Raw genomic sequence first — 24,915 nt, 5'->3', positions numbered from 1 at the left:
CTAACTGAATAGTCATGACTTAAGATCAATGCTCAGAAATTGATAGTAATCAGAATTGGATGCCAAGCAATCAGGGGCTTATGCAGCCTGCCGAAATGGGGTTCATATTACATGTCAGCAGTCATTTTCTGTAGCTTATGTCAAAAGTGACCACTTTCCTAGATTAGCTACAAAGCCAGTGCAGAGAATATGATGACAGAAAACCTTTGGTGACAGTAGTTATTCTTTTAAAAAATTACCGAAAGTATCTTACCTTTACACCAAAAAAAAAGGCTGCGATGATAAATCTCTTACAAAGAAAAAAGCACAATTTTAAAGTGAAATTCAACATTAAGATTCAAAAAAGATTATTATAAAATTAGAACTGTGCTCTACACATTGACCTGGAATCTTAGATCTTAATTTTTAATTTTCTCAAGTCTGGTTTTTTTTTTTTTTCAGTTCATGAAGAAACTGAGACATGAAAAATGGCATTTTTAGCCAGTAACTCATACATTTAGATTTCTGGGTTTAGGTTTTGGAAAAAATGCACCTAGTTGTTTTCTTATTACAATACTGCTGGTTTTGTTCACCGGTCCATGTTTTTCTTGGAATGTGGTAATGTGGAATGTTTTAGATTAGGGGTTTTACTTTTTACTATCCAATGTCTACTAAATAAGTCCATCATCTAATTCTAAAATTGTGAAGCAGCAAACATACACTTGTAGCCAGCAATACATATATTTTTACTCCAGAGAAATGCTCTTCTGTTCTAAATTTACTGCAGAAAGTTTTGGAGACAAAAGAAAGGCTCTTTGCCAAACCTAGCTTTTCTTCTTTATAATAATACTTTAGGTCTCTTCAAATATCCTAACTAAATACTATAAACTGCTGAGAAGTTTCCATCAAGGTTATAATCAATAATAACAGTTGCTAAGCTTCAGCTGACATAACATCAGAATCTTTTGCATACAATGGTTTCAAATGAAACTATGGAACAAATGAAGGCATCAGATTGGATGTAAATATTAATCAATTGAATGCAAATATTAATCAAAGTCATATTTGAAACTCCAATTTTAAACAGTTTTTTAAATATGAGCCATATGTTATATTAAAAAGATACAGGATATTATCCCTGCTACTGCAACCCACTGCATATTTTGCCCCCTACCACAACAATCACTATTGTCTGTTGAATACACATGCTGTTTGGAATATGTACTGACGGGTGCATTAACAGTGTTGAGAAACCCTCAAGAGGTTTGGATTTGGGGTTTGGTTTGAATTTGAAATTTAAAGCTGGAATTATAAACTGATACTTATTTGAAGCTCTAGAAGATTACCCATACAATTCCTTCTCTTAAAATCAAAACAGTTGACCTTGCAATCGAGGCACTGGATTCGGTTCCTTCCAGAAAGGGAGAAAAGGAATTTTAAAGTTTCAGTGTCTCTCTTCTTAGCAAGACATTTTGCCTAATGTAAGAAATGCATTTTGCCTAATGCAGACTGAAACAGCACAGTAAAACGCTTCCTAGATTGTCTTTCCAAACACCACTCAGCATGACGCTCCCTGTCTGAAAAAGCATACCAAACAGTCCAGTACTTGGAATTACAATGGACATCTCAGAACCACAAACTAAGATCACTTTCAGTTTGATTTGAGTGCTCTTTGATTGACATTGATAGTGGTTTTGAAGAGGATTTGCTAAGTAAGAACCAGAATTGTATCACTTTAGAAACAGTTCATTTGGAGAACTGCCCGCCAAACTTGTGTGATAGCTGTGAAGGTACATTCATTTTCCTCCATATTTCATAAACCACTAGTCCAAGAGGGCCCTAATTCCACAAAGAAAAAGGAAATTATTCCTCACCTAGCTTTTTAGAATTCTGAAATAGGTACTGTCTTGAAGACCACAGACTTGCACATTGCAGATTGTGCTGAAGAAATACTCAAGCTGTCCCCTCCGTCTCATCCCCTCCCCGACTTCCCCCCAGGCAAGAGTTTCTAATAGTTTTCTTGAAAGGCTGAAATAATTCCTATCTGTAGTGCGGGTGTTGAGCAGGTGCATGTGAAGAACAGGATAGTTCTCATCCAGGTGGCATTAGCTTAGGAGTTGGTGCTGATGCACTATCAGGGTGATAAGAATAAGAAATAATGCCACTCCATGGGTAACAATTCTCATATTTTGTTTTCTTTTAATTAGGATCAACACTTGTACAGTCCAGCTGACAGGGCTGTGGACAAAACACCTGTGTGTTTTATTTTATAGCACAAGATAAGATAGGTGGGAACTTCTGCCCTTTAAAATCCCATGCAAAACCCTTCACAACAAAAGAAGTTGGCATGTAACGATTTCTCATTAGAAATTGTTATTCTCCAAGAATCTCTGAGCCAAACCGATCACCTCTCCCCCCTCCTCCACACTTCCAGCACTATTGTATTTGTAGATTTGGAAATATTTAGATTTAAGGTTTTGGGTTGGTTTTAACACACATAAGACCACAGTCAGGAATAACAGAAGCCTGATGGTTTATGATTTCTGTGACTAACATCAGCCTGCTGGGTCTAGTAATAGGCCTAGCGTTACCTTGAACTGCTCTTGGACTGAATTTGTACTAGAAGGACGTATACTCACTGCAAGGGTTGATATATGGAACTTGGAAAATCAAACGAGCAGGTTAAGATAGTACTACTATTCTGTTCTTATGTTTATACTTCAGCTTCTAGTCAGCTTGTATAATAAGGAACAGCTGCAGAACAGGAGGATCTATGAATAAAAACAGAATCAACAAAATCTCACATTGTGATAGCATTAACTAGTATTTTCATGTGTGTTCATGCTGGAGGTTGTGCCAAACTATTCAGCTGTAGGAACACTCAGAATTCCCAAAACTTTGAAAATAAAAATTAGTTTCAGTTACTATTCAACCACGTGGTCTTTCAGGAGGCAAGATTTTCACCACACTCACCAGAATGCCAGTAACTGAAGAAAATAAAATAAACTGAAGTAAAAACTGAAAACAACAATTCAAGATTTATTCTTAATAACATTGGTGGTAGACAAGGTTTTTCCTTCCACAAAATGAGTTATTCTTTTTCTTTAATAAGTATGTTGCCAGAAGGGCACTGGAACAGATATTTACATTCAGTACTATGTTTCCTTAGACCACTTTTCAGATACCCATATTTCCATCAGAAATGCCTGGGATGTCATTTGCAAATATGATGGGAAGGATTTTTAAAGAACAATGTGAAATTAACACATGCATCCAGATTCACAGCTCCCGTTCACATAATTTGTTGTATTAAAATTCATCTCTCACAAAGACATCGGTATGTCTTTATAGAGCTGTGATGCTTGAGAATTCTTTTTAACCAACCACTTCTTTGTGTTCATTTCCTATGATAGGACTAGAACAGTGCTGAATAGTATCCATATGGGTAACTCAGTCCCAACGTCAGTGCTTTGGCTTATTCAGATTGCTTAACAGGTATATTTCCTTCTTTGGAAACAGACTTCAAGATGAGTCTTTCTTAGTACACAACAGTCAAAAGCATTTCAGTTCTGTACTGAGAGTCAGACAGGTAGGTTTCTGCACCTTACCTGTAAAGTACTGCTCAATAAAGGTTTCTGTTTCCAGACAAAGAGCAGATTTCAATATCAGTAAGGTTGAAAATTAATTTCTGCTAATACGAACGACTTCATTCCAGCGTCCAGCGAAAAGCAACTGTATACATACAATGGAGGAATCTGTGATAATACTGTGGAAGGAGCAGAGTATGGCAGAGATATTTTCCTTAACAAATACATGGTCTCAGCAATCCAAAATTGCACTTAGTTTTCCCTGCCTGAAAGTAGCATAGTAGCTGAAATGAATTGTATCATTAACCTACTCACTGTAGGTGAGATTCCAAATTTTGCCATTCAGGCATTGATCTGTGTATGATAAGGTAACTACAGCTCAGAGAAGATGTGATTTTTAGTACACACTATACAAAAAATGAGCCAAAGAAAATATGAAATGTAGATTCTGTTGCCCATTGTTTTAGTTGAAGATGTAGAAAACAACCAGGCTCCAGTTCTTTTCCACCTCAAAAAATAATTACTTCTGCAAAATTGAATGGGCCTTGTCTTGGCACATGAGTAAACAGGGTTCCCTCATTGCCTTTCCAAGAAAATGATATTCCAGTCAAAGTACTTAACGGCAGCTGAAATGTAGCAGCATTAGGAACTTCTGTTTGAGGGGCCAGATCCTTCCTTGTTATTTTATGCTAATGGATTATTTATGTTAACGGGCCTGGCCAATTTCATCCACCTTCCTCTCCTTATTCCCACAAGCAAGCGTCATTCTTTATGGATTTTACTCTTTGGTACTTAAAACTCAGTCCTTGCATTGCATAGAGAGATTGGATGCTAAATGTGATATGAATTCTCCAAGCTGGCAAAGTACTGGAAAGAACTGTTTTACAACAAAAAGAAAAGTTACAATCCTGAGTTAAATTTGTGATTCTCTCTGTGATTACCTTATTAAATATATCTTGGTTTTGACATGTCAATTACAATTTACAATTGTACATGTCTTAAAAGTAGAGCACAGATGCCCCAAAAACATTTTCGCATTCTTTGTGCTAAACACTGCACAAGTACGCAATGAAACAGTTCTCACTTCAACAAACCACATAGGCCTGCAAGGAAAACAATTAAAAGAAGCTTGTACTGCATACTTCACAGTTAAAAAACCCACATAGCTCCTTTTCCTGCCAGAGTCATAGTGCTAAGACACTGTATCTTCACAGTAATTTAAAAAATTATTTCTTAAATAGGAATGCAGCTGATATTTTACTGGTTCCTTTTACAGATTTCAGTGGCAACTATTCACACATATTATACATGTATTTAATTTTTTATACTGTGATTTCAAGATGAGGCTTGAGCCTCAAGGTGTCTTCATTAATTAAATGTGTCAGTTTAATGTGAGCACACACACATACACACAAAAAAAAAAACCAAAAACCACCACCTTACTTGCAACACTGTCTCCACGTGTGTTATTCCAGAATTTAGAAAGGGGAAGGTGGCAGAGGGAAGTTAGGTTTTACCAGTAGTTTTATTTTTTAAATGTAAGTGAAGAAATCTAAAGGAGGTTGTGTCAAATGTACTCACCAGTTCTGTTGTGGTCTAAGGAACTTTCAGTTGTCAAAGGTCATCTTGGGTTGTGGTTTGGGTCCAGGTTTCAAAGGCTCATGTTTTTGCACCAGTGGCAGGCACAGAGGGGAAGCAAAAGAGGGTTTTAGACACCATAACACTATATATCTTCAGGGACCATTTGGGGACCTAACCATCTCTCGATGCCCTGAGGATGTTCTGACAGGCGCCTTACCTACTAGGATCCTGTATGAGCTCCTGCTGTGTAAAACAGCAGAATAATTGTTGAGACCTACTGTCAGGCTGCAAGAGATTTTGAATACTGGCAGGTGCACAAGCAAGGGAGGCCCTGTGACAAAGGATTGCTCAGGGACTGTTTCCATCCACTCTTCTCTGGCAGTAAATACTGTTACAGAGGTGGGATTTTTGATAGCCTGAGCTATCTCCTTCAGTTATTGCAATGACACAATGGTTCACCCCCTTCTCTTAATTTGCTGAGGTAGTAAAAAAACTCTTAAGCCTTTGAACACAGCCTGGTCTCCCTGGCATGCTCCCTCTGCTTCCCACCTCACCCCCAATATCCACTGTCAAAGAATAAAACAATATGAGGTGACTAATTTATTGCAACACATTTTCTTTGCTGATGTCCTAAGCAAAGAATTCGGTCTCTTAAATTTCTCTAGCATAGTAGTATTTCTTGCAGGTCTTATGTCAAACTGAGTTCATAAAGTTTCTGTGCTAGGCTTCTGTCAAGGTGGAGATCTTCATAAAGTTACTGGCTCAGAATATCAAGCTGCTGGTCAGATGTGAAGATGTAAGCCTCTCTAACATCACTGGCTAAGAAGGCCTTGTTGAGTTGTTTAATGTTGGGAAAATACTCTTCAGCAAGCTGTTATCATGTTGAATGGTGGCTGTGTGTGATGTCAGCTCCTTGGTACCTGGAATGATATGAAAGAATAGGCACTTCTGCAGTTGACGATATGAAGAACACTACTTCAGTAAAGACTGCATTAAACCACAACCCTCTGGAATCTTACCTCAGCTCATAGCTAGTCTCTGTTCTTAAGGCTATTTCTGCATTTTAGCCACTGACAGGGCAACGTTCAACGCATGAGTAATTCTAGCAGTAGCATTCAAAACTAAGCTCAGGCCTCTCTGACTTGCTTGTTACACCTCTGTTATTCTGCATCCCTCTGGGATTTGTTACAGGAAGAAAAGTGAAGAAAAACTCCAAACCACCTTGCCAATACCTTTATGAAATGCTTGCCTCCTCTCCCTCCCTCCTTCCTACTTCAAGGACAGTTCTCACTAGGAATCTCTGTGAAGAAAACAAAAAAGCAGCAAGGTTAAGGCCAGTTTAAAAAAAGCCTAACTCTTCTCCAGCTTTTCAAAGACAGCCTGACATAAAAAACTGAAAAGTCATTCTATCTTACTTGCATAGTTAATACAGTTAACAGGATGGTTATTTTTACAACCAGATTTACAGGCATAACCATCCACTGAGATATCATAGAATCATAGAACGGTTTGGGTTGGAAGGGACATTTAGAAGCCATCTAATCCAACCCCCCTGCAGTGAGCGGGGACATCTTCAACTAGAGCAGGTCGCTCAGAGCCCTGCCTTTACTCTCAGTAAGGCTGTTCCACCAGGCAGAAAGCAATGTAAACTTGAGAAAAAAGCACCAAAGTCTTAATCTTGTTCCGTATCCATTTATTAGTAATATTATACATAGAAGCATAGAATAGCTGAAGTTGAAAAGCACCTCTGCAGATTCTTTAGTCCAACTCATAGCCTGCTCATAGCAGGGTCAGCTACAGAAGGTTGCCTAGGACCCTGCCATTTGGGCTTTGAATTTCTCCAAGGATAGAGACTCCATAACCTCCCTAGGCAACCTGTGCCAGTGTCTGACCACCCTCACAATCAGAGTGTTTTTTATTATCTTTAATTAGAATTTCTTGTGTTTCAGTTTTTGCTCACTACCTCTTATCCTTTCACTGGATGCCACAACCCATAGTGATGGTCCATATTTTGCCACTACAGCACTAAGAATGTTTTTTTTTTCCCCATGTCATGGTTTAGCCCCAGTTAGCAACTAAACACCACACAGCTGCTCACTCACTCCCCTCACCCCTGTGGGACAGCAGAGAGAATTGGAAGGGCCAAAGTAAGAAAACTCATGGGATAAGAACAGTTTAATAATTAAAATAAAACAGTAACAGTAGTAGTAGTAATAATAATAATATAATGAAAAGGCAAATAATGAGAGAAAGAGGTGGAACCTCGGAAGGAGGGGGAAAAAAAACCAAAACCCACAAGTGATGCAACCACTCACCACCGATGCTGCCGGTCCCCAAGCTGCGATCACTGCTTCCCCCAGCCAGCACCCCCAGTTAATAAACTGGGCATGACATGATGTGGAATATCCCTTTGGCCAGTTTGGATCAGCTCTCTTAGCTGTGCCCCCTCCCCTCCTGGCTTCTTGTGCACCCGGCAGAGCATGGGAAGCTGGAAAAGCCCTTGACTAGTACAAGCACCACCCAGCAACAACTAAAACATCGGTGTGTTATCAATATTATACTAAGTACAAAACACAGCACTATACCAGCTACAGTGAAGAAAATTAACTCTATCCCAGCTGAAACCATGACACCCCAGCATTTTCTTTTTCCCTTTCATACCTTCTACCTCAACGTAAGTTCAGCTCTGACCCCCATATCAGGAGCCTTAAAGAACTATAGCAAGAATTGCTTTATTCTAATATTGAACCAAGTATTCATTAAAGGTATGAAGTCTCTCCTCCTTTGTCAGCCTTCTTACTATAACCTTCTCTGCATATCTTCTAGCACCATTTCTGTGACAGGAAATAAACAGCATAAAGCACAGCATTCTGTAAGAAGGCCATATTCTGATCACTAGAGCTCTCTGTAAAGAGTTATCCCAGACTTCTATTCCCTCTGCTAACCATCAAATAGCTGAGCTATTTAAAAATTAAAATATTTTTTTTAAGCCTCTGCTAAGCTGAGATCTTTTCCTGGCAAGTTCACGGCTGGAATCAATTTTTATAGCCACGTTACCAAACAAACTAAAAATACAGGACTTAATAATGGAAAACCTGACACCACCTAAAGTATAATAGAGCAGACGTGCTGCTATAATAATTCTTTAAGTCTACAAAAACTAAGCAACGTTAATTATTAATCAAAAGCAAAGCACTCATTTTAAACATTTTTCAAGGAGATGTGCTCATTTAATTTTTTGCTACTATATACTATTTTATATCAGTAACTGTCATTCAAAACCAGAAACACTTACACAACTGCAAGGACACTGATCAGAAAATAATACCCACAACACACGTGACACAAGGCGTAAGAAAAACTGAACTAATCAGCTGTGCAATCTTCTTGTCTTCCTGTGTTAGTGTCTCTTCCTCCTCATGGCTTTGCCCACCCAAGCACTCCCTATTTACATGAGCTGCTGTCTTTTATTTTGTCCTGTGAATAGTTCAGAAAATGAGCACCCCTATTAGTAGTATATGGTTTAGTCACTGCAGCAAAGAATACTTAAGAAACAGATACTGGGCCAAAACCAGATTATGTTTGTTTCAAACCCATGGATACCAAGGAAATTTCTCTAAAGGTCATTTTGTTCCACAGTGTTCCTATTTCTTAGCCTTTGTTGTGGAACACAAGAAGTAGTTTCATCTTCTCTTGTTTCTTGCCAACCTCTTACCTGGGAGAGATGGAGAATATCAGTTTGATACATAATTGCTTAGTTCTGAAGAAACATGGGAAGGAGAGGTGAAAAAAAGACCACTAATGGAATGAAAACTGTAGTCAATAAAAATTAATGTAATGTGGATTTTAAATTGATACACTGTCAAAGGCTTTATAATGCAGAGTTGAAATGCTCTTACTTCAATCTTCTCGTATTCATTCTTCATCTTCTCTTATTCTGATCTTGGTCATCAGTCTGGAATGAGGTACTATTTTCTCAGTGCAACCTCAAGGTTGCTGTGAATTAACTGTATGCTTCTTTCAGTCCTCATTACAGTCTTTGACACGAGAATGAGTTTCCACAGAAGTGAATGCCAGGATGTTCTGATTCTCATTGAATATTCTCATTAATCCATTCTTAGGACAAAGACTAATGATAAAGAATAAGCACAGATATTAATTATTTTATTTCTCTTGGCAATCTTGGGGATGTAATGAGAATGGAATGATCGCCCCTTTTTGGTTGTTAAAGGAAGGGGTTTTCAAGTATAGAAAAATATTCAAAACTAATTTATTCTTGAAATTAAACTGTGATAAAACCAGAGGCTTAAAACACATCACATTAATTTATTTTCGTGCCAGTTTTAAGGGCCCAAACCTCTAAGTGCCAATTAGAGTGAACAGAAGCAGAGGATACAGGTCAGTGGAGAGTAGAGCTTCACAAATTATTTTTTTGGAAAATTTATGTGCTAGAAATAGACAACAGTATAGTCCTAAGATGGCAACAAGATGTAATAACATTATACATTACCACTATTTGCATTTCTATTCATTTGCAATAGATCTTCTGTACTGGTGGCTGTGCATTAGCACAGTTCTTTAGTTATCAATGTCTTTTACCTTTGTATGGCTGGCATATTGACTTACACTATAGTTTGTCACAAGTCAATGAATAGTTAAACTGTACCTCATCAGATAAACACACTGATTTTAAAAGACAGCTAAAGCTATCATTATTATTTTTGAGAGGCTTATTACACAGTAAAATCCATAGAGTTTTCATGACCTATCCATCCTTGAGAGAACAAATACTGGGCAGAGGGCAAATGTTATCACATGTGGGAAAGGCATTAAGGAACTCTAGGCTGCTGAAATTGTTCAGAAGAGGACAAGGCCCTGAACTCTCAACAGCTTCCTCTACTGGCCCTTACTTCTAGAAAGTTCTTTTAAGAAAGGAGAAGGTAGGAGGACAAATTCTGACCTTCTCTTGTATTCCATTTAAACCCCAAGCCTCACACTTGTTTCAGCAGGAGGCAGATGAGAGGTTCTGACTACTGAGGTCATTAGTGAATTACGGATAATGTTGTAATTTCTATTGGGACAGGAGAAGAGAGTGAAGAATCCTAGCAAGGCATGTCTTTTACTTCCAAACTTTTCTTTAAATGAAGTTTTTCGTCAGTCCTTTTCTAAGAGCATCTTTGGTCTTTCCCACAGCTTTTGTGGTTTTAGTATTATGCTATAGGCATATTTTGATTTAGAGCAGAAAGAACACATGACTAATTTCAAAATAACTCCAATAATTCAGAAGTATTCCATTATAGATAGGAAGTAACAAAATATTACAAAGTGATAGATACTCTGTGTCATATTGTGGCAATGCACAGGGTGAAAGCAATACATTGCCTATGTGCTCATCCTATTCCCAGCCTATTCCAGCTCAGTATTTCAGTGATGCAACTCACCTTCCACATACAAAACTCAAGGACATACTTGTGGTTGACTTGCTCAGGGATCCTTGAACAAATACAAGGACTTATTTCCCTGCAATTACAAGTGCTAAGTATTCATTGATAGTTGCATGTTTGCGCTGTGCCATCCAACAGTTAGTCCTAAAATCATAAAAGAGAAACGACAAACAGGTTTTTCTGAGAATGTCTGTTTTAATATGGTAATTTTCACTCTTGTTGACATTAATATAAGTATATCACTACAGCATTCCTTACAGCCTGTGAAAAATAATCTAGTTTCTAAGCATTATACAATAAGGTGTTTCTCATGACAACCAAAAAAAAAATGTACTCCATAGACTCCGTCAAAGTTGAAAAGCAATACCAATGTACTAAGAATTCCTGTCCTATCTGTATTCAGCATAGATAGATAGAATATAGAATAATAGAATAACAGATACACCGGAAAGCCATCTGCACACTTCAAACCTAACCTGGTCTCTCTAATCCAGGCACTTTTTTTTTTTTTAGGAAAGAAATGTTAGTCATTTAGAAGTGTGTTGTTAAACAGGAACCCACCTACTTACCACAGGTTCTCTAAAGACTCCCTGCAAGAAGGGAAAATCATCTAAATATGCCAGAACTCTGGAGGATGTTGAACCAACAAAAGGATTAGCAAGACCTTGCAAAGAAGTTACAGTATTTGTTTCTTAAGTAAAGTAGTTTTAAAAGCCCTGAGCCTAGAGAATCTCCTGTGTAAGAGTAGAGGGAAATAATGCAGGTTCATGTTTTATTTGAAAAATTTTAAACCTATTTGACTTATTTTTCTCAGTCACTGCACCCAGCTGGGCACTAGGAATAAGCAAGAGGTACGCAAGCAGAGACCAATGGAAATGTTTGTGGTCATTCTGCTTACAGTGTTTCTATTGCAAAATGAGAGATAGGGTGGCAATAAGGAGATGCTGAAATCTAGTACAGAATCCTCTGGACAATGCTGTGTATGTAACACAGCTCTCCACCCAACTAAAGGAATTAGCCACAGCTGCCCAAGCTGCTTGAGATCCATGAATGAAGAGTGCTATAATCTAAGCTAGATTTCATTAAAGTATCTGAATGGGAATCACGAGAGATTCATCCCATTCTTTGGTAGGTTATATGGGCTCTCATCTCATCTTGAGCAGTAAATTAAAATTAAATTTAGGTTTAAATGTTGATTTGTGCAGTGTAAATCTAACTTTGATTTCAGGGAGCTTTGCACAATGGAGATGAGGATAATAAACATATTTTTGCTGCCCTAGCCATTCAGGATGTAAATTCTAAACGGAGTGATTTTTTTTTCTTACCAGTGTACACACTGTATCTAATTCTATTTTGGCTTTGTTCATGTTCGCTTGGTGGGTTTTTCATGAATATTCTAGCAGGCTAGTCAAGAAACAGGAATGTTTACCTACTCACTGAATTTGGAGTTTGATCCAAGTAACACTAGAAGTAATGGAAGCGTTTATGGAACCCTTACGCTTATATGCAATACTGCATTCACAGAACTTCAAATTTAGCAGCATCTTATTCACATGAAAAACTTAATTCTGAGATTTTTTTGCATCCAGTAAGGAAACAAAAGTTTAACATCTGACCCATTTTTTTTTTCCTCAAAACAGCTTAATTATTGATTTGTACAGGCTAGATATTTGCAATGAATAAACCACAGACCAGCAAATTAGTTTCCAAATAATTTCTAATTATGAAGAAAATCATAATTTGCAGCCAGAAGAGAGGTGGAGACTCACAGAATAAAGTACTGGTTATAGTCCCTTCTCCCAACTTTGTATCCATCATGTTAAATTTCCTAAAACAGTATGTTCCATGAATGAATTTATCTGTTGTATTACCTCATTGGCTGCCATTTGAATTGCCTTCCATGGCATAACACTAAACGTGAATGTAATCTTATGTCTTTTTCAAGGGTTCTATTCCTAGTCAAAATGTCATGGGAAGGCATTAAGTAGAGTGCTTTCCCACAGTACTGTAGCACTGGCTGGGGGAGGCCAAAAGAAGGGAAAATACGCCTTTGGGAGTTGGCAGAGAATGCACTGGGACAGGTAAAAGCTTAGAAGATTTTGCAAGAGAAGCCAAAGACTATGAGAAACTTTTTTTTTGTTTATAAGTACTGTTTTAAATAAAAATTTCAGACTAGAAATTAAAATTTAAACAATGTAAGTGCCTCAGAGAACCAGGCTCTAAAGCAGTCCCTTAATGGGACTCCAGCACAGCCTTTATTTTTTAATGCGAAGAAGGGAAAGGATTTGTCATTAAACTTTAAAAATAATCAAAATAAAAATCCTTCTTGTTTTTGTGGGCTGACAGTGTTACTAAGAACGATTGTGTTCACTTAATGGGTGTCCATTGGTAAGGGAGAATTCCTTCTGTGTAACAGGGTTAGATTAAAATTTAAGCTTGTCTTGGCTGTCCTGGAGTCTATATTTTTTCAATCAATTATGCAGAATATAATGTCTGAAGTATCTGCTCTTTAACAATTACATCTTAACCATTAGTATGTGTGTAAGCTCTTAAGGACTCACTGCTTTTAGAACGTGAAATAAGAAATAGCATGTGAGACAACTGTATTAAATGGATGTGATCTGGAAGACCAACACTTGCTGTCTTTCTTATTATTTGCTGTAAGGAGTACAACACACACACTTTAGCATCATACTGAACACTTTTATGCTAGACAGTTACCCAATTCAGCACAAACCTTGAGAAAACATAAAACTACCCTCTTACTGTTCTGCTATCCAAACATTAAAATATTCTACAAAGGAAGATGTTACCCATTCTTTAGCCCCTTCTTTTCAGACTCCCTCAGTAAGCTGGTCATTGTAATAAGCAGAAACATATAGAATATAAACAGGAGATGCTGCAGTTGAAGAAAAAAGTACATTCATAATGAACAAAGCAAAGCAAGCCTGTAGGAGGAAACCTTGGCGCTGGGGGCCTTAACTTCAAGATCAAGTCTGTTAATACAGTAGGGTACCACTTAAACTGAGCCTTTACTACCTCTATGTTAGTAATGAAAAGTAAATGAAAATAAATACACAAGCAATGCTCCTTGATCCACACAAGGTTTAATATATGCTGTTGAGCATCAGTATTTCCAACAACAAAATTATGCCTTTCTACTCATCACTGGTGGACGTTGTTCTCACAATATTGTGACTTATTTTGGTACTGAAAGTCATTTGAAAGTTGAATCTGCAAGTGAATGCACTGTGGTGTACACAGTGCATAGTTCCCATAAATTTAGCACACAGGAATTTATTTCAGCAGCTACAGCTTTCAGTAGTTCATCAGTTTTGTTTTGCATGAATGTAATTTACCTTTCAGCCACCAAAGGCTTACAGTACAGGTCTTGTATTGAAACAAAACTAGTACTGTAACAGCACTCACATCATGCTCCTGAAGGGGGGGAAAACCCTCATATTTATTCCAAAGTTTTCCACGCAGTTAAACTCAAACACAGATGTATATCTCTGCACATTTTTAGAGCAGTGTTAACATTCTGGTTGCACAGGGCTAGCAAAATTACTGTTTCAATAATGCAGCTGTAATTATTTCTGTAATACAAGGATGCATAGTCTCTTCCTTTTTTTTCCTCTTAAAAAAAAACATGGGAAAAGGAAAGGCTATTGAAATGCCATCATTGTATAGTCACAGGTTTAAGGGAAAAAGAAATGCTGCTGTTTAAAATGAAATAAATCACTGAGTTCAGAGGCAGTCTTATCCATTGAAATGGCCACAAATGAAGGGGAAGACAAAAAGACATTTCAGACCTTGAAAGTGCAGAGATTTGCAATGTTGTTTGGCTTTATCGGCTTTCAGGAAGAAGGACCCATTTCATAAGTGGAAATTTTACCTTACTAAAGCATAGAGAATTTGGCCAAGTTTCTGCTATGCATGTTAGCTTTTTTTGATAAAATATGGACCCACCTCGTTTTTGTTGAAGTCATTGGGGTCTTTGGCATTGATTTCAAGATGAACAGCCAGTGGGTCCCAAGCAGAGAAGATGAGGAAAAAGGCACACTACCTCCTACCCAAAGTACAGTTCAGTGTGTTTCCTGATGCTCTCTTCATGCCTTAGACATTTCTGTTCACAATAACAAATGTCTATAGCCAATTTTACAACTACATTTGTGTTTTAGAGAGGAAATCTAATACTAACCATGGAATCCTGTCAAGAATTCAGTAAATCAAATGACTTTTTATGGCATTTTACAAGAAAGAAAACTATTCAGGTAAACTGACAAGTCCAAATAGGAAGGGAGGCTCCAGCTAAGGCGTATGTTATGAATCATAGCCTACTACCCCTGCTGGGATTGAGAGAGAATCTCCAACCCAAAATGAATTCAAACCAGTTCACAGGGATTCTTGAAGTTTTGCTAAAAAGGGAAGCCAAAATGCTGACAGCTTTATTAGAGCATATAACTCAAAATAAGAACCAATGCATTTTAAGACTTCAAGGGTACCTTTCAATATTAATCTAATTCCCTTACTGAAGACGGTTGAACTTCCTAAATAGTACTAAATTTTGCTAAAAAGTTATATTTTCATCAGAATGAGGTATTTTTCTAGCTGGGCTAAAAGATGCCTCTTCAGTAAATATTCCAGCAATATATGCTGAGTTTCAACAGTTTTTTGTCCAACCAGGACTGCTATGAGCCTTGAGACTACAGTGTACAGGGCCATCTAAGAATCTACAGAGTTATGATACCTTTGCGTTGTGAGACCTTCATATGAAAACAAATACAGCTAAGATGCTATACTTCTCTGCTTCTCTTTATGTACCAGGTTCTCTCCACGAACACAGTGGAATTTTGCCTAAGCAATCTTCTACAACTATAAAGAATGCATACATCAGAGATATTTATGGTCTACTTTATTTTTGTGGTGCATGTGCACATACATATATGTTTTAAAAATCTTTTGATCTTTTACTGTATCTCTTAAAGATTTGGTAGAGCACTAAGAAGCATTTTTGTGGCCATGCAAGGAGTGCAAAGTAAATGCTGTATGGACCCTTCTTGACTAAATGCTTACTGCACATCCGTATGTGGCTCAGGGGGAGAGGGGAGTCACTGGACTGAATGTTCTACATAACCTCTCTTAGGTCTGTGTTTCTTTTGTGTTTTACTTGAAAAAAAAATTTGAAATGGGCTTCAAGCACCTTTCATACATGTCCCATCTTATCTCTATCAAGTAAATGTCATGATAGGGTCACATAACAGATTAATTTAAATCAAACAAAATAAATATTTTAAAGTATAAAATAATATGAAGGATGCTTTACTGTTATAAAAATGTGACAAGTTAATACATTTCTTATGTCATCACAGAAAGCAAAGATAATCTGCCCTCCCAAATATACAGAATACAAATAATTTTTAAAATCTGCATTTAGTGTCCTAATAAAGAAGAGGAATTCTTTCTTCAAGATTGCTTCTTTTAGATTGTTATAATGTAGTGAGGCCTGAGAATATTACTGGAGTGAAAAGAAAATCATCTCTTATTAAGCACGAAAGATCAAGTATCTTAACTAAGTTATTCTATTAAATGTCCCAACAGATAGAATGGACTATTTTAAGCCCACCAAAGGGCAAAAGCCATATTTTATATGATGCAAGACAGACATGCAGGCTAAATCAGTGCAGGTTCTTTGGGATAGGAGACATTCTTCACTGCACCCAGTCACACAAGTTTTTTTGATACTTGAGATGTTCCTCTTCCCCTGTCCTTTACCACTCCTCTTATATCCCCAGCTGTCTCCTGCTTCACCAGTTGTTTCATTTGTATTTTATTTCCCAGAAATTTGAAGTGTACTGTAAATAACATCCAAGCCTGACCCAATAATGTCTGGCAAACATCTTAATAGGGATACATGATAGTTTAATTGATTTTTTTAAAAAAAACCAAACAACACTAGCAAAATAGGAGCAACATTGTAACATTATGAACAATATTGGAAAGTAGTTGCAGGTTTTTTTCTTTTATTTTTTTTTTAATGCAGAGGTGGCAGGAACAGCAGCTGACAGAGCTGCATACGTACATTTGCTTCGCATACACTCCAAGCCCTTCCTGTCTTGTCCTTGTTCTAACTACAACCACATTAGCCTCCTAACTAGCTCTATAACCAAGGCTTTTTTTCAAGCAATATTGGGCAGAACATTAAGGTCAGACTGGCAGTTGCTGACCTCTTTATTCACATAGTAAATCCTGATTATTCTAGGACTACAATTCATTTATATAACATCATTGTTATATACTTTATTGGGCATTCACACCTAGCACGATATTTTGCTAACTGTATGAAAATAAAATACATCATAAGCTTAGGTGTTGTGGCACAAAAAAGAGAAAAGAAAACAGGCAAGCAAGTGAAAAATTGAGATGATAGCTGTAGACCTATCAAAAAACGTTCACTATTACACAGTGTAAACAATTAAATAGAAATAGTTTTCCTCAAGAGTTTTCTGTAAGAAGATACCTGTTACAGATTCCCCAAAACAAATAAAAAAGGCTTTGGATTAGAGTATCTCACTTTATGTTCAGTGAAAATATTAACTTAAAATATTCTCTACAGGTATAAAAACTGCATTCTGCAGTAGTAAGAACTACCTAAAAACCCATCAGTTGATACAAAAAGGAGTAGTCTCTATTCTCAGAAAGAAAGAGAACACCATGCCCATCGTCTTGCCACTTCCCCCTACTATCACCAATATTGCTAGGAGATAGTATTAAAATTTGTTTAAAACGATGTTCCTGCCCCTCTTCGTCTGCCACAGAAGTCTCAAAATTTTGCCATATACCAGAGATACAGGCAAAGGGCTCCTGAACTCCCATAACAACCCCTTAATCCAGTACAGATGAATTTGCCTGTATGAACTATTCTGAAGAGTCTCTAGTTTGTGCCACAGATAATACTGCTGTCAGTAGCCTAAGGGGAGGAAGAAGACATGCTGTCTTCACATTTTTATGTTTGATAGGATAGAGTTGGGCTTAAAATCAAGTGCTCTATGGTATCTAATGAGAAGCTTTTGATTAAACAAATATTCTATTCAAGAATGAATACTTTTCAATAAATACCCATCCTATTAAGTACTTTTAATAGAAATCTTTAAGTGAGAATAATGGGGTTTTTTATAAATTTTTTTCCTCTCCAACATTCAACTCTCAGCAAGCTCATTCATCACAGAAAGTCAAGTTATCTGTTTAAGAATGCTACAAACATTACTATTTTTCATCATTTCCATTAAAATTTTGCACAAGGGTAAAAGCAAGTCTTTCCAACTTTGGTAGAAGCTTTTTCTGTTTTGTTTTCTTCATAGAGATACAGTCTAGATAGTTAGCGATTACAATTCAGTTTTATATATCCAAAGAGAAATGCAGTCAAACACCTTATCTCCTGGGTTTGTTACATACCACCTTCTTTGTAAATGGCTTATCTTCACCTGCATAGCCTTCCATGACCAGCGTATTCCCATTTCATTTTAAACTTATAAATAGAAAAATTTCATATTTAACTATCTGAGGCCATCTTGACTCTCTTTTTCACTGTCAGTATAGTCTGAGAACTTACATGTCACCTCTGGTTACTTCAGGCCCAAATATAGTACAAGCTGAGAAAGTGCTTTGCTCAAAAAAAAAAATTATCTATTTAACGGTCCTTTCTAGGAAATCACAGAAAGAAGTAAAATCTAGGCAGTTTTGTACACAATGCAAAGATGATGACCTTAATCACGAATTAGCACAGAATAAATCTGCAGCTGCCACCTAACTAGGAGGAGAGGCTACAGTCATCAGAACTAGGAGTTCAGAATGAACCTGATATCAAATGACCTAAAAATAAACATATCAGTTTGGAATGCTCCATGTTTTAAATGCCAGTTGGAAAAAGCCAAGAGGTAGCAATTTTGCCAAAAGTGATTCAAGGGAGTGGGTGTCATGGGTCACAAGCAGATCAGTAGTCAGCCATGCTACAGTTGTGGGTGGAAAAAAAAAATATCACAAAAAAACCCCAGTACACTTGGCTAAGCATAAACAGGGGTATTATCAGAAAGACAGATAAGACACAACTGGAATACAGTGTCTGGGCTGGGGCATTCCATTTGAGTAGAAAGGAGCCCCCGCTTAGCCCACTGGAGAACAACAAGAATGACCTGGAAAATGCATTCTCTGAAGAAAGACTGGAAGAACTAGGGTTGTTTAGTCAAGACAAAAGGTGACTGAGAGGAAGCATAAAGGCAATATTCACATACACAAAAGGTAGCTCCAAAGCAGACAGGAATAATTGTTCTTGTCTGCTCTGGATAGAACAAAAATGACAGGCTTCAATTGCATCAAGGGACATGTAGGTTGTGCCTTAGGGAATACATTCTACAATCTACTACTACAGTAGTGATGGTAGGCTAGTACCCGAACAACTAGGAACACTATGGAATCCCAAAGCCTGCTGGCTTTTAAAGCACTTCGGGTATAATCAATCCAACCTTGAGGCTGGATACGTCAGCTAGCCCATAGCAAAGGACATATTTAAGGTCCCTTCTGATCTTACTTTTAATTGAGTATTAATGGCTGCACACCCCACACACCGCCTGCCCCAGTATTCAAGAGGGTATAATTTCATATCCACTAGCTGTGGTGTAAATAACAACAGAAAGCAAGGCAATGGTGAGCGAGGCCCAGTATGATATCAGAGATGGCCCAACGTGAGCAGCATGCTGTTTCAGGGCTTGTATTCACTGCCCCACGTAGCTGCAAGAACCCAACTAAAGTATTCAAAAAATCCCTAAACCACGTGTGGAAAGATGTGAGCACTTCATTGATTCTAACTGTGATTGAGATCAACTCTGGGATTACGCTTTTATACTGAAGCCTTGCTTAATTTGTTGGCCCAATGGTAATTTTTGAGGTTTCTTCATGGTTGGGTTAGTTTTTCAGAGGAATCTATCTGCTCCCTATACATGAGATTTTTGCATGCATACGTGTGGAAAGAACATGAATTCTCATTCTAATAGCACACCCATAATTTGCCTACTCCATTTTCAGTGAGGCCTTACAGCTTTCTTATAGAACTACAACTTTGTGATTGCATGGTTTATTCTTCCTGGACTGAACAGACTTGAAGCTCTGTTTCAGATCTCAAAACAGCAAGAGAACATGAGTTATCACGAGTGAAAAGACTGGATTTTGCTACTTGGAAAACACTTCCAAAACAAACTTTATGGTTTCTTTCCTTGTTTCCTATGAAAAGTTTAAGGAAAATCCATGTGCTGCTTTTGCCTGAAATTCATTTGAAAACTGTAAGAGAGTCCATCCTACTTATCCACATTTAGCATGAAAGCCACAAGATCAAACAATTAGAATTGCATCTCAAATCCATGTGTTTGCTAAATGAATTTAAATGTAACCTTGATTGTCTCCTCCTCTATGTTTGGATCCTGACTCTGTGTAAACAGTGCTTAGATCAAGGCATGAAATGGTGCCAATTTCACCCTGCCTTTAGCGAAATTATCATGATACTACCAGTTTAAGAGTAAAATAAGGTGCATTATTTACTGTTTCTATACTTTGTGTTTTACTCTTCCAATGTGACACAACTAACAACAGAATTGTATGTTACCTCACAAAAACCCGATTCTGAGAGGACTTATGCATTTACAGTAATTGCCTTAAAGGCATTTTTATTTCATGCTTATAAAAGATTACCTTGGCTTTGAAAACTTGATGCCACTATTCAAGGTTATTTATTTACATTCCTACTTAAAATTAAATTATATTTGTGTATGCAAATGCACTATGGGGGAGGGTTTAAAAAATTGGCAAGTAAATCCTAGTGCACTCAGAGGTGGAAATTATTATCCATTTATCTATGATGATTAAGAGTTAAAATGCACTCTCTGCTGTTCCCTGTGTCTCAGGAAGAACAGAAGCTTTTGTTTTCCTGAAATAAAAAGCCACATCTCTTTTTACAGTAAATGCCTTAAAAGGGGGGCACGTCACTGTCATGGCACCAAGCCAGAGAAATTTAAAATTCACCCATCGCATACTGAAGAGTTAGTTAAATCCATGAATCTTGTTTATGAGACATTAACACAAATATATGTTGAAAAAATATGGAATTATACTTTCCTGATATGCATTTACTTGCACAGGATATTACAGAAGGGGTACGTGTAAGCTTTAAAGATCAGCTCAAAAAGTCTGAGTGTTGCATATAGAGCACGATAAGCCCTTCCAAGGGTGGGGACAGGCCTTAATAAGATGACACGGTATCACCTATTTTAGAAACAACATTTTGAGTTGGCCAATATGCAAAAATAAACAGATTAAAAAAAAAAAAAAAACAACCTGAAAAACGTAACCAGATGACTTTGGAAGCATTTAACCACCCATAAGAAAAACAAAAAATCCAGTTACAAATAAAAATGAACCATCAGACAACATTAGAGCACATCCACTTGCCCAACTGACATTATAAGGATCTCTTGGCACTAGTAAGGAAGAGGGGATGGGTTTGATTTGGTTTTCTTTTTTTACAGAATGATTTTGCCTTTTTTTATTTAGGCTTCACACTTTTCCTGGGGCCTCTGGGCTCCTGTCCAGGCCAAGATACTTCACAATTGACTTTGATTTTCTGAGGTAAGTGATCTGTCACTTTCAGAGCAGTTATAGGAGGGGTCAGGAGTGAGGTGGCGCAGTACGGCCTCACTCTGGCTCCTGCCTCTCTGACATTGTACACACTAATGCAATGTGAAGTAGCACGTCTAAATAGCCTGTCAAACTTTTTTGATGTTAGCAAACCCACAGATGGGATTCATTTCCACACTGTTCAAAAAACGTAAACGATACAAGGACATTAAAGAGCATTAAACTACTTGATGACATTCTGGTCACATTAATGAAAAGTGGCATTTATAAACTACTAGAAAAAGGTGGGGGTTGGGAAAAGACAGAGGAAAGGAGAAGTGAGGAGGGGAAAAGGAATTAAAATCAATCAAAAAAACCCCAAAACAACAGACCTGGACATCATCAAAGAAATTAGGACCTTAAAATGAAATAAAACCCAGAGTGAAATTTTCACTGTGCCCAGGGACCCCAGAGTAGGAAGTGTAACTGCCTGTTCAGGTATATATTTGTATCTGTTCACTTATAGTGATTAGTAGCTTCCTACTTAAGGCATCCCATCAATGCCAGTGACCGAAGTGTTGCAGAATATAAGAAAGGGTATCAAAATCCAGCCTCACTAGCTTAGTCCCACTTAGCTCAGGCCTAATTTGGCACTCAGTGTCTTATATGAAAACATCTCCCAAGCCATCCAAGAGCATTAGCTCACACTGTAGCCTATAAAGCCACAAGGGACTCTAGTATGCAGATCGAGAGGATAAGAGCTAATGACAAAACCCCATTTGACTATGGAAATTACTGAGAACTATTTCTGCCACTTCTACAACCTGTTAGGCACACTCAAACAAGGACTGGGACCCATCTAGGTATGAGGGTTAAACAGTTGCTGGTTCATCTGCTAGAGCAGCAGAGGCCTTGGAGCTGGCTGCACCAGGATGCCAGCCTTGCTGGGAAGAAGGGCAGACAGGAGACATGCTGTGCTGGCTACGCCACTGCCACTAGCAACCGCAGCATATTTTTTTTCAGCATTCGTGGTTACATTAATTGTTAATGACAAAGGCAACCTTCACTCTGTGTGGTTTCCTGCCCATATTTGGATCCTTTACAAGGCCCCCCTTTTTCTTCCTTTCCTCCCCCTCCCATCGTCCCTTCCCTTTCTCTGATAGGAAATGCAACCCGAGATGTGCGAAAAAACAGTGCGCATATTGTAATTTAATTGGCCCCTTGCTCAGGCGCATCGGGCCTCAGCGCGTGTGCTGTAGGGTGTCTGCTCCACAACAGGAAAGAATAAACCCAGACTCAAATCATAGGAAATTCATCAAATATGCTTCTTAGAGTTCTGTCTTTCAAGGTCTGTTTCCCTGCCATATGATCTCTATAAACCAAATTACTGCTGGCCTGAGTACAAGACTGGAGGCGCCTGGGGCTAACGTATAATGAATGCCAAATGCATGTGACAATAGACTGATCATGGAGAAGAATTGAAAAATTTTTAAGTAGTTCTTTTATTTCATTTATAAAAAGCAAACTGACTACACTTAATACATTTAAAAGGAGCCAATCATTTCCCTGCAGTTCCAGACCTGTGTAACAAACCTTTTAGATCAACCCCATTAAACAGCTAGGACACCAGATACATTTGAATAAGGCTGAATAAAGTATAGAATAGAAAATAAATTTAAAATACCTAATTTTAGTTTGGGAGGAATGTATGCATTATTGAATTAGCTCAATTTTTCCTTTTACAAGCCTCTGCGCATAAAGATTCTACCCTTCCATTGCAACGCAACAAGGGGGTAAACTCCTCCTGCTGGGAATGTGTTATCTGAGAACTGCTGGATTCTAGAAAAGTAAGAAAGCGGCTTAAAGGCTAGAGTGATATAAGATGAATTATTTTTAATAATTTGTGCAATTAGCAGTCAACCAGAAATTTTCATCCCTGTGCTGCCAATTATTCTAAATAACCTAACAAGTTCAAGTGTTGCTATTGCAGGATCACAGGCAATGCGAAATCTCCAGAAGAAAATATATTATACTCTTTTACTATAGACAGAGGGTAATTAATATTGCTTTTTAGGTTTTAGAAAATACTACACTTAGAACTGCAAGTCAACTAACAGACCTTCTATAACCTATAAATGCTTCCATATTCACAGACATCAGCAGTCTTAGAGTTACAAAAAAGTAATAATACATACATATTAATAGATCACATTTTGTCCTTTGGGGAGTATATTTTTTAAAATGGCTAAGGCAGCAATAGTAGCTCCTCTAAAAATTCTAAATGCTCTAATTGTTTTCTATTAATTACAGTGCTCATATTAATTAATGATGAATGTTTTGTATATGTAAGTATTTGATAAATACAGCCAAAGAAAAAAAAATAGCCTGCCTTTTAAGTTGACATTGAAAAAAAAAAAAAAACCAAACAACCAAACACATTGCTGTTTGAAGGTTTGGAACTGGTTAAATACAAGATTATTTTAACCACATTTCAATGAGGAACATGAAATATAGTCCATGAGGTCATGCAATTCAGCAAAACATTTCTTCCTTCCCTTTTTTTTTTCTGGTTAAATAGAAACAAAAGCAAAATTGCCGGAATACCTCTTTCGTCATATTTTAATCAAAGTGCTTAAGAAAACTGCCTGTAGCTAATAAAAGGTTGCATCCCTAAGGCACTCTGTCAAAAGAATCTAAAGAGGCATTGACCTACTCTTGAAAGAAGTAGCTGTGTTGGGCATGTCAGGAGCACACATGGACACTTAGGTCTCAGTCCTTATTCTGGGGAGCTGCTGCATGGAGTGAGGAGATGAGACACAGGAAAGAGAAGAATTTGCAGGAACAGGGTTGTAATTCTGAAATCTAACTCTAATATCAGTTTATTAGATGGAGCAGAGCAGTATTCTTTTTCAGAGGTATTGGGTGTATCTACATTGCTGTAGAGAGCAGGTTCTATTCTTCTGTCAGTGTGAATCAGTTGGAAATAGCTCTGCAGACATCAGTTACAATTAACTGACATGAAACCACTAGCAGTGAAACATGGATCAGTGCTAGAGCATTTGTAGCGTCCTTTTAAAGCACTATGGAAAGTGTTTGCTTTGGTGTGTGTGAGCAAAGTAAAAGCTTGTTCAAGTAAAAACACAACAAAATTGTGCTGTCCCTATTTTCAAGTTGAACAAGTGAATTATTTTAAATTCAGTTTCAGGTATTTATTTCTATGTGTAAAATGTCTTTAACCTGGTCAGAAAAACAGGAACTAGTAAGATATTAGCTTGTATAGAATATTTGTCAAATACTTGTTTCTGCTTTCTTTATGCAGGATGCCAAAATGTACATGTACACAAATGACTAGTCACTCTGGACTATAGTGACAGCCGTTACATGATTCACATTCTTCATATTTCCCACACAGACATTTATATACAAAAAAGGATATCAATGAGCTACTTATATAAAACAATGCAAAACAAGCCAAAGAATGACTATAAATTATGGTTTTAAATGCAACAAGAGAGCAAAATACTTTTGATGAAAAGTTGCTCTCTCTCACAAAATCTCTTCCATAATTTTAAAACAGCTTTGCTTCCTCCTTGATAAAAGCTCTTTCAGAACTTTGTCTAAATGTATTCATAACTAATTTATATCAATTTCATCTTGTACGG

The 24,915-nt window shown here is 37.4% G+C and overlaps 1 long non-coding RNA gene across 1 annotated transcript in view; it reads left to right on the top strand.

Annotated features, from left to right (window-relative positions):
• Window positions 1-24,915, top strand: part of LOC135313701 (uncharacterized) — a 135,921-nt gene that overhangs the window by 95,999 nt on the left and 15,007 nt on the right. Inside the window, exon 4 of the long non-coding RNA XR_010373238.1 lies at window positions 21,191-21,265. This is a non-coding gene — a long non-coding RNA (uncharacterized LOC135313701). The remainder of the gene's footprint in view (window positions 1-21,190; window positions 21,266-24,915) is intronic.

Source organism: Phalacrocorax carbo, chromosome 5 (genome assembly GCF_963921805.1).
Source record: "Phalacrocorax carbo chromosome 5, bPhaCar2.1, whole genome shotgun sequence".
Taxonomy (NCBI): Eukaryota; Metazoa; Chordata; class Aves; order Suliformes; family Phalacrocoracidae; genus Phalacrocorax; species Phalacrocorax carbo.
The sequence above is the reverse complement of the archived record's forward strand: the minus strand, read 5'-3'. Positions and strand labels throughout refer to the sequence as shown.